This window comes from Pinus tabuliformis, chromosome 5_1 (assembly GCF_031772625.1).
Source record: "Pinus tabuliformis cultivar Carrire ecotype Pingquan chromosome 5_1, CPIR1, whole genome shotgun sequence".
Taxonomy (NCBI): Eukaryota; Viridiplantae; Streptophyta; class Pinopsida; order Pinales; family Pinaceae; genus Pinus; species Pinus tabuliformis.
In genome coordinates, this window is record NC_142305.1 from 101476790 (window position 1) to 101486639 (window position 9850).

At 34.1% G+C, this 9850-nt stretch overlaps 1 long non-coding RNA gene across 1 annotated transcript; it reads right to left on the reverse strand.

Moving 5' to 3' along the window:
* Window positions 1-307: 307 nt before the first annotated feature.
* On the reverse strand, window positions 308-1156 carry LOC149163637 (uncharacterized). The gene is made up of 3 exons (XR_016260634.1): window positions 986-1156; window positions 786-846; window positions 308-688 (listed from the first exon to the last, which is right to left on the reverse strand). It is a non-coding gene; the product is annotated as an uncharacterized LOC149163637 (long non-coding RNA).
* Between the last annotated feature and the right edge of the window lie 8694 nt (window positions 1157-9850).

A 9850-nucleotide genomic window follows, 5' to 3' on the forward strand; every position in this document is an offset into this window, starting at 1 on the left:
GGTTGTCGTGTAAACTAGTTGCCGAGTCTGGTCCCCCTCATGCCTCTATTGAACTATAAACCAACTAAGAACAAAGTTGAAAAGATCATCCACATAACTAACAAGAACCCAAAAATTGTGCATAGTTAACAAATGGAACAAAGCCAAAGAACACAAACTTTTCATTGAGACTTATTCATATGCTTGAATTTGTGCATATAACCTACAAGAATTTTAACATCGATAACCAGTACATGCATTAACTAAAAAACCCTTTTGGGGTTAAAGACGACGTAAGTCTCAACCTCTGGTGAGGTGAGATAAGTAGTGGTCCAAAAAAATTCAAAAGTCTAGCAACAAAACTTAGAACGAGTTAGCCATTATTTCCTCCATGTAGGGGAACAATGGAACCCTTCTGATTATACAGATGAAATGATAACACTTCAACAAAAACCTTGTGAAATAGTAGTTTTGACCCCTGATTAACCAGGAGGATATGGTTACAGTCGTGAAATCGTTGCCTCAAAGCGGCATTAAAATAATACTTGCAACAAATCAACGAGAAATTTCTGCAATAATTTGGAAAGAAAATTGTAAATTAAGGGGTGACAACGGCGGTGTTTCTGGTGGTTCACCATGTATACAGAATCCCAACAACTCTTGCATGTAGTATACGCAAAATTTTCTCCCTTAACCTTAGTACCAAACCCTGAAAACTTGAAAGTAACCAAGACTTAATAAGCCCAAGTAATACAATGAAGCAATGACATTTCCTAGAAGGCTTAATTCTTATGCAACAGGGTTACCTGAAGCTACATTCATGATGGAAGGAGAGCGCATGTCCAAACCGTTACAGCCGCCCTCAAACTGGGATAACCAGAAGCGAAATTTAAATGATACATGCTCATGCAATAACTAGTAGTTGGGAGCATTAACAAGAGGGAAGACAAAACCCTAGCCGACTGTGCAATTAGGTAAAAGCATAAACCTGGACATCATCGCTCACCTGGATAGCACGGAGGGTTACAAAACAAGTAGAAGGAGTCAGTTTTGTGCGAGTTGCAAAGCTCGTCTAGGTGGTTGAGCCAAGCGAATAAGCGACTAAGCGCGAAGGAAGCAAGGGTTGGTTACCCTAACTTCTCACTGGGAACGGAGAACTGTCAGATGAGGAATCGGGTGAGCTGTGACTCAGATCACTCCGGTTGCCCGTTACTGCGACTGATAGCTTCTAATCACAACTGCTTCGAGAAGATTCTGGCGATTTCTTTTGAATCACTTGGTTAAGGCGCTAATAAATTTGTTTATGGTCTAAGTTTAAACATTTATAAATTTTGATCTTGCTATTTGGCAGAAAGATTTCATAGTAATACCTGATTAATCGGATATATACATATGTGTTGTTTGTAAAGTGTATGGTAAAAAAAACAATTATGTTAAATAATCATGTTTTATATATATATATATAAAGCACCAAGAGGGATCAAATCTCTCAAGGTGTAAACATTGCGTCAAATTTTGCACTCAAAAAAGAAATTTGCACCTTGAGAAATTTGATACTCTCTGTTTTTTATAGATCAAGAGTGAAGATAGATCTAGATTGATTTATCTACTATTAAAAAAATATAATAACTAATAAACAAAGATATTTACTTATTATAATCCATAGATTTTATTTTATTAAAATTAAGATTAATGTATCACATTTTTATTAGAAATGAAATATTTTAATCTTAATTTTTTAATTATACAATTTGAAAATAAATTTATTGATTATTAATAAAATAAATCATTTCTATATAATTTATTCTCATGTTTTATAATATTATTGATAATTATGAACAAAAATTTATAATTTTATATAATAATTCAATTATTATATGTTTTATATTAAATATTGGTAAAAATTTGGATTTATATCCATTGATATAAATTATATAAATTTATTGAAATAAAATAATAAATTAAATTAAATTATTTTGTATTTTTTCTTTTTCAATTCATTAGCCTATGTAAATTTTAATTATAGCATAAATTAAATCGTTTATAATTAATTTTTAAAATTTAATAATATTGATATATTTTTATTATTTTCCATGATTTTTGTGTGGAGAGGTTATAATGTTTAACATTTATAAAATTAAAATATAATAAAATAAAAAAACATAAAATTCTTCAATTCATGGTTTTTACTTTGTTATTTTTAATTTATGGTATTTTTCTTTAATGTGATTTATTTAAAAGTTAATAATTAAACTAGCCTAGATACATCTTTATTCTAGATTTACCAAGGGTCAAAACCTCTTTTACAATGAAAAGAGATTTGATCTCTCTTTGCCCTTGGTAGATCTCGAGTTAAGATGGATCTAGGCTGGTTTTTGTTTTTTTGTCCCATATAAAAGCAGAGTAATCTATCAAAAGAAATGTCTAAAATTGGTCAACCTAAGAAATATGGAAGACAAAAAATCACTTGTTGATGCATTCAAGTAAAAGTTGGATGATAATATTAGGGGGGATGCATGAAAATGGGTTACACTTTTTGGCAAGCAAATAGGCTAGGAGGGAGAACAAAAGGAACCCTATTGAGCGATAGTTTAGCTCTATTTGAGGGCTTAAAAATAAACCCTCAATCGAGCTCCTATGTAACCCACAGTTACATAGGAGCTCAATCAAGCTTTTTTTTTTTTTAATTCCTACCGAAAACACAATGGGGAGTTTATGGTTCAAAGAGATCAATTGAGCTATAGCTTGATCGAGCCTTTGTTTAACCATTTCAAGAGCTCGATTGAGGGTTTGTTAAACCCTTGATCAAGCTATTTCAAATTTTACCTTAAGCACTCAATCAAGTTGTTGAGGGCCTAAAAAATAGCGTTTTAGCTCCCCTTCTGTAAATTTCTCTGCAACACAATTTTCTACCCTAGCAGACCTCACTCAAAATTTTTCTTTAATTGGCGGAGTTGATCATGTTGGATTCATGAAGGAATCCTCTATCTGATTACATATGAGTTTGACACTTTCGAAATTATATGATGTTTTTTATCTAATTTTTTTGAAACATAACGCTTGAAATTTTTTTGGACTATTTCAAAGGGGTTGAATAAAAATTTAATAACATAAAATATACACAATGAAAAAAATTCAAAAAGTACAAATATTTTCCTTTACGAGTCCTCTTCAAAAGGCTACTCTTAATTTTTGAATTTATTTAAATAGTATAAAAAATTCATATGTGAATACATGTGTCTGCAAAATGCAACTAATATTACTTAGCCAACTTCCAAAAATAATAATAAATATAATTTTGCAAAAAAAATATTTTTTGAATATGAATAACTTAGTTCTTTCTGTGTAGATCATGCTCATATATATATATATATATATATATATATATATATATATATATATTACACATTTTAGACTAAGTTATGCTACTTGAACACATACATACCTCTTAAGATGCGTGAAAAGTTGCAAGGACAAACATTTCATTTAATGGTAAATTGACAGATTATGCGACACTAATTTTTTGTGGAAAAAATATCATTAAAGCAACAACATAATTCTCAACAAATTATCTTTTTACTGTGAATAAAAATTCACAACTCTTATATGAATTTTGAGGGCTTCAATTCGATAAAAGAGTAAAATTTTGAAATTTCATGGCCCAAAAGTGTAACCCATCTTCATGCATTAACCCATTGATTTTGATTCTGAAACTAATATTGAAGAAGAAGGTATTTTGAAAACGAAAGGCAAGGAAATAGCTCCTAAAATATCATTTAAATATAGATGGAAGTTAAAATACAAATGGTCATATTCCATAATAGGTTCAAATTGTCAAGAATGCATAAGTGTTCATTGTGTACAAATTCAAACAAGATACATCATATGCAAGGAAGGTAGTAGTACAATTCACTTAAGTGGATTAAATTGTCACTAGCTCATAAATGCACAATTCAACTATTGGAGAGTGAATTAAAGAAATCATGTTTAAGTATGACTAGGGATCTTGAACTTTTGTTGGATGTTGAGAAATCCAAAATAACCGGTGTGATGGAAACTATGCATTTTCACTATAAAAAAATTACCTTTAGAACTACAAATGCTTGTGACTTGTGTAGATACAAGGGAACACATAATATACCTTTAACTAATGAATAATTTTCATATATTAATTGGTATTATCAACGAAAATAATATATTGGGAAAAATTTGAATGTAGGAATTTGTTCGAGTTCATTTTATTATATTTTGGTCGATAAAAGCACAGATAAAAATATGGAGCAACACCTTATTGTATATATTAGATGTCTACTTGATGGAGGAAGAGACCCACATGCAACAAAATTTATTGGTTTTAATGGATACTTATGGAACATGATGCATCTTTGTTTTTTAATCTTGGTCTTGAGGATAAACCACATTAGAGGGTTTGAAATTTCGACCAACAAATAATGTTGATGTGATTAATCCGAAAGTCGCTTTCAATAATTAAGGGTAGTATTGCACAATCAATGCATGAATTTATATCTCGATTATTTTCTGAAATGGTTTTATCAAAATATAAAATGGTGGTAGGGTTTGGGTCAAATGAAGCTTCATTTATGAGAAGTGTTCATGAAGGTTTGAGCGCTAAGTTGTTGTTTCATGAAGTATCTCATTTGTTATTCATTCATTGTGTAGCACATCGTAAAGCTCCAGCTATAACTTATTCTTCAAGTTATTTTCTCAAGTTTAATTATATTCATAAGTTGCCCAATAAAGTATATTTGTAGTTGGGAGAATTTGCAAAAAAACATGAAAACTTAAAAGTTTAATGGACATATTTCAAATAACAAATTACAAGTACATCAAATTCATCAAATTGATGGCTTTCTAGAAGATAGATGATGAACAAGCTTGTCAGAATCATGCCAATATTATTATGCGAATAAAAACACGATAATAAAAAAAATGTATGAAATGTGAACAATATTTTAAATCCAATTTCCTATTCATTTACTTGCAGATGTTTTAAGTGAATTAAAAAAGCTAAAGTGAATTAAAAAAACTAAGCCAATGATTCAAGAGAAGCATATTAAATTTTTTTTGTTAAGCTTGGCAAGTCCATTCCATTTTCTATTATATAGTAAGCAAGTTTACACCACACAAATTAACCAGGTGGCCTCAACTTGCCCAGAGGGGAAACCGAGTCTGTTGGCCACCGGTTAGCGTTATAAGTCATCCAAAAATAGAATTGTTTCAGTCTTTCTAGCCAGGCTAGATATGTCTCTATCTCATGTCCAGACACTACATAACTGTAAAAACTAACATATGCAACATAAAAATTAAAATCTAACCGCATAAACCAAAATTATGCATGGGGGAGTCTAGTCCTTTTGTTCCTCTGAGGCAGATGCGACGGGAGCAAGATCTTCTGTAGTAGCCCCTGGCATACCATACAACTCCAGAATGAAAGGGATGTGGCAGTTGAATCTATCCATCCTGACGTCCTATTTGTGCGGCTGGAATAGATTTTTCTCCATGTCTTTTCTGTAATTCGGCAGTCCCTAGACTATCACCGCCATCCCCACATACATTTGCTCCATCGCCTTACCGAGTAGACTCTTCATTAACCAGTATAAGTAAAGGCTTGTTTAAACTGTGTGATTCTCCCTCGAGTATTCCCTAGATCTGGAACAAGAGTCCTCCAATTGTCCATCTCTTCCTCAATCTCGCTTTCTTGCTTTACCTCCTCTTCCCATTCTTCCATCAACTTTTGAATGCCAACATCCGTCCCTTCCCGGTATGTCATTGCTACTTCAACGATGAAGTGCTCTACAGATTTACGACCCTTGCGAGCTTCCGATGCGCTCAGCTCGTTGCCTATCCAGGGGGTTGGGCCTCTCCTGCTGCACCTGCGTCCTCTCGTTGCTCGGGCCATGCCCTGTTTGGCAAAGCCCTGATGACACCCATAAGAAGTTAGATTCATCAAATTTTTCTTAACACACCACCTTGCCCAAGCATGAATTTCCTCTCCTCCATACCTCTCCGCATGTGTACAGGGGTAGCCCAAAGCCCGCAGATACCAGAGGGGGGGTCTCAGACTCTTACCCCAAGGCCTGTCATTATTCCCTACCCCCTTACTATGGATTATATGTTGGTCGTCCCACTGCGTCTCAAGCCGAGCCCACAGGCCCTTCCTGAATATGGCAAGACACCTGCAGTGATTCCATCTTCTTGCTCCCTCGACCCACAGAGAAATGGCTTGGCCTCTCATGGCCCTCCAGCAAGTTTTCCACACAGGATTCCTGGCTTTGCCTTCAATGTCATACGGGTTCTAGCTATCCCAGTGGGTTCTCTGCAAGCTACTGCCATGGTTGCAGCCCCATCCCCTTGCCCTCAACTTTTCCCTGCCTCTCTCTACAACCCCCAACCCCTCTGGAATTGCAATGCCTCTATCCCGTGTCCCCTTGGCCTTAAATACAAAGTGCAGACCCTCGTAGCCCTGCAACCCGCTTTTGCCCTCCCCCCCGCAGCCATGGTTCTGACTCAATTGGGAGAAAATATATATGCAAAACCAGGCCATGGCATGCAATTTCCGCCCCCATTGCCACCAGCAACATTCTATTCCCCATTGCTTTGGACGCTTACCCCTCCCTTCCCCCAACAGAACCCCAACCAGAACATTGATTCAATGCTGAGGCAAGGCCAAAATACATACTCGGTTTCTGCAGGCGTCTGTCCGCAACCAAGGTTCCTCTCTTGCCGTCAACCTTCTCCTGCTCTGTATTGCCACCCTTCTCCACAACGTTTCCCACCTGCACTGCACATTGAATTGTCTCATCTACTCCACCACCCTTATCTTATTCCCTTCTCCGCCACCTTGCTCACTTACCAAACAAGCATTCATGCTGAAAGATGCTGCACCCCCTACCTTGAGCATGTGGGAGGCAGCAGTGATTACTGCCCGAGTACTACACATATCTGCACCCAACCTAGCCTGACTGACAATGATTCAAGTACTACACATATCTGCACATATTTGCACCCAGCCTATCGTGACTGACAACGCCCTGCATCTTGATCAATCAGGGGAAGAAAAGCATATTAATATAACAACTATTCTTATTCAAATAGATATACTTATTGAACTTCCTTGTAAAAGAATCTTCCAAAACATATTTGAAGCATGAGAATCTTCCAAAATATATCTGAAGCATGTTCTCAACATGGTTCATACTCGAATATATATATATTGATAATTCCGGGATTTCACATTTAAATATATTAAGATTTCAACCTATACCTATATTAAGATTTGAACCTCTACCTAATTCACTTGAATAAATCTTCATTTGCATGAAGATACGAAGACCTCTTTCACTTGATAAAGGATTGATAAAGGTTGTTAAGATGTCACGTTTCTTTATTAACTTTTTAATATTCAATATTTCAAATAATGAATTTAAATGAGTATTTTATATTAAATGGCAAATTTATTAACTTTATTTTCATTCATTTAGTTAAAAATTATTTAAATTATTTTTCATTATTTAAATTTAAAATTAATTTTCCTATTTAAATTTCATTTAATAATTTAAAAATATATATACTTAAAATCATTTTATTTATAAAATTTTAAATTATTTTCGAACTTCACATGAAAAGGTTGGTTGGTTGAATATTTTATATTAAAAGGTAAATTTATTAACGTTATTTTCATTCATTTAGTTGAAAATAATTAAAATTATTTTTCATTATTTAAATTTAAAACTAATTTTCCTATTTAAATTTCATTTAATAATTTAAAATATATATAGTTATAAAATCATTTTATTTATAAAATTTTGAATTATTTTCGAACTTCACATAAAAAGGTTGGTTAACCGTTTATTAGGAAATATAACCATAATTGAAATCTAATCCTACCTTTTATTTAGATTTTTAGTTTGAAATATATCCATAATTAAAACATAACCCTACCTTTTTATAAAAATATATCCATAACTGAAATATAACCCCACTTTTCAAATCATAACCGTAATTGAGATATAACGCTACCCTCAAATTATAACCGTAATTGAAATATAACACTAACCTTAAATTATAAGGGTAATTGAAATATAACACTACCATTCAAATTTGATCCGGTTTATAACTCATCCACAATTTCTGAACTTCTTTTTCACCTTTGCACTTCCAACTTTCTATTAAATTTCGTTTTTACAGCTCATCAGCACTTCCAACTTTCTTTTTCACTTTCACTGGATACAGTTTTCTATTAATTTTCTTTTCACAACTCTTCAGCACTCCCAGCTTTCTTTTTCACTGTCAACTTCAACCTCATTGACAAACTTCCTTTATTGCTGACACTACAACTATCTATTAATTTCATTTTTTCACTGTCAACATTAACCTCCCACCCTCTCTGATTGCCACTACTGGCAGTGGCAATACTCAACTTCCTTTAAAGCTGACAATACAACTTTCTACCAATTACACCTTCAACTCCTGGCAGTAGTCAGCTTCCTTTACTGCTGACAATACAACTTACTTTTTGACTGTCAGCTTCATTTACTACTGACAATACTCGATTTCCTTTACTGCTGATTATGCTTCCCTTTCATATCTCTACAAGAGATGCTAAATAAAAAATTCTCATTAACTCCCAGTCCCAACGCTTCCCATGCTCCTAACTCATTTTGCACTCTCCTCAAAGAACTGTTTTTGGAGTCTTTCTTCATCTAAATCCAGATATGATGGCCAAACCAGTGCTCTCTAACCGTGTGATGTCATACTGCATACATTTTATTTACTCTAAGAAAGGCTATTTTAGGTTTCTCTTCGTAAATCAAATTGCCACAAATGCCCAGTGACAGTGCATTTTCGCTTTTCTCTACTTCCTAGTCAGGAATCTTTGTTTTTCTCTCTTACCAGAAAAGCACTTCATTAGCTGTAGTGCTAATCTTTCTGAGAAGATCTAGTGCTAATCTTTCTGAGAAGATCCGTCTGCCATGATCAATCTTTATGGGCTCCCTTGCCCTTTCATCTATCATGTTCTTCCATTATGGCCTCCCTTTCCCTTTCATCTACCATGTTCTCCCTTTTTCCAATGCCTTGACTGTGGTTGTTTTCCTTTAATTTCCTCCATTGTGCCCCCTTGAGGCACTAACAGGGATTTCTGTAATATCCTCTATCTATGGGCTCATGCTCTTAAGGTTCTGATATGACCAAGCCTTTAATTTCGACTTCTTTAGGGAATAGCAGCACCGGTTCTGGTAAGCCCTAATCTTTGGAAGTGCTTCTTTTCAGTCGATTAATCGATCAGGATTTATCTAATTTCCTCCTAAAGCCAAAAAAAACGTCTTTTAAGGTTCCCACAGAGACCTCATGCCTGCTATTTGCGGTACCCAAAAGAAACGCTTGAATCAGAATCCAACACCTAAACTTTTCTTTAGAACAAGCCTCCCATGCAGCATTTATCCAAACCTGTAAGTCTTCCCATAACTCTATCAATAACTACCTTCAACTATCTCATGCAACATTTATCCAAACCTGTAAGTCTTCAGGTAATTGTATCCATCAATAACTACCTTCAACTCAGAGGACTAGTGTGTGATGTGTGATAATTTTCAGTATATCATGATGAGAAATGACAAAAAAAATAGTCTGACAGTGAAGAAGCAAGAATGGCAACTCCAGGAATCCAACAATATTTGACATAGCTTTGAAAAAAAAATTCCTAAATGTGAATATAAACTTAGGATTGAGATGTTAATCAAATGGTCTGCAAATACTTGTTCTTCCACCTGGATTATATGATGTATAGTCCTTTAAAATTATAAAATATTAGATGCAATTGTAAGATGGAATGATGTGAAAGAGAATCATG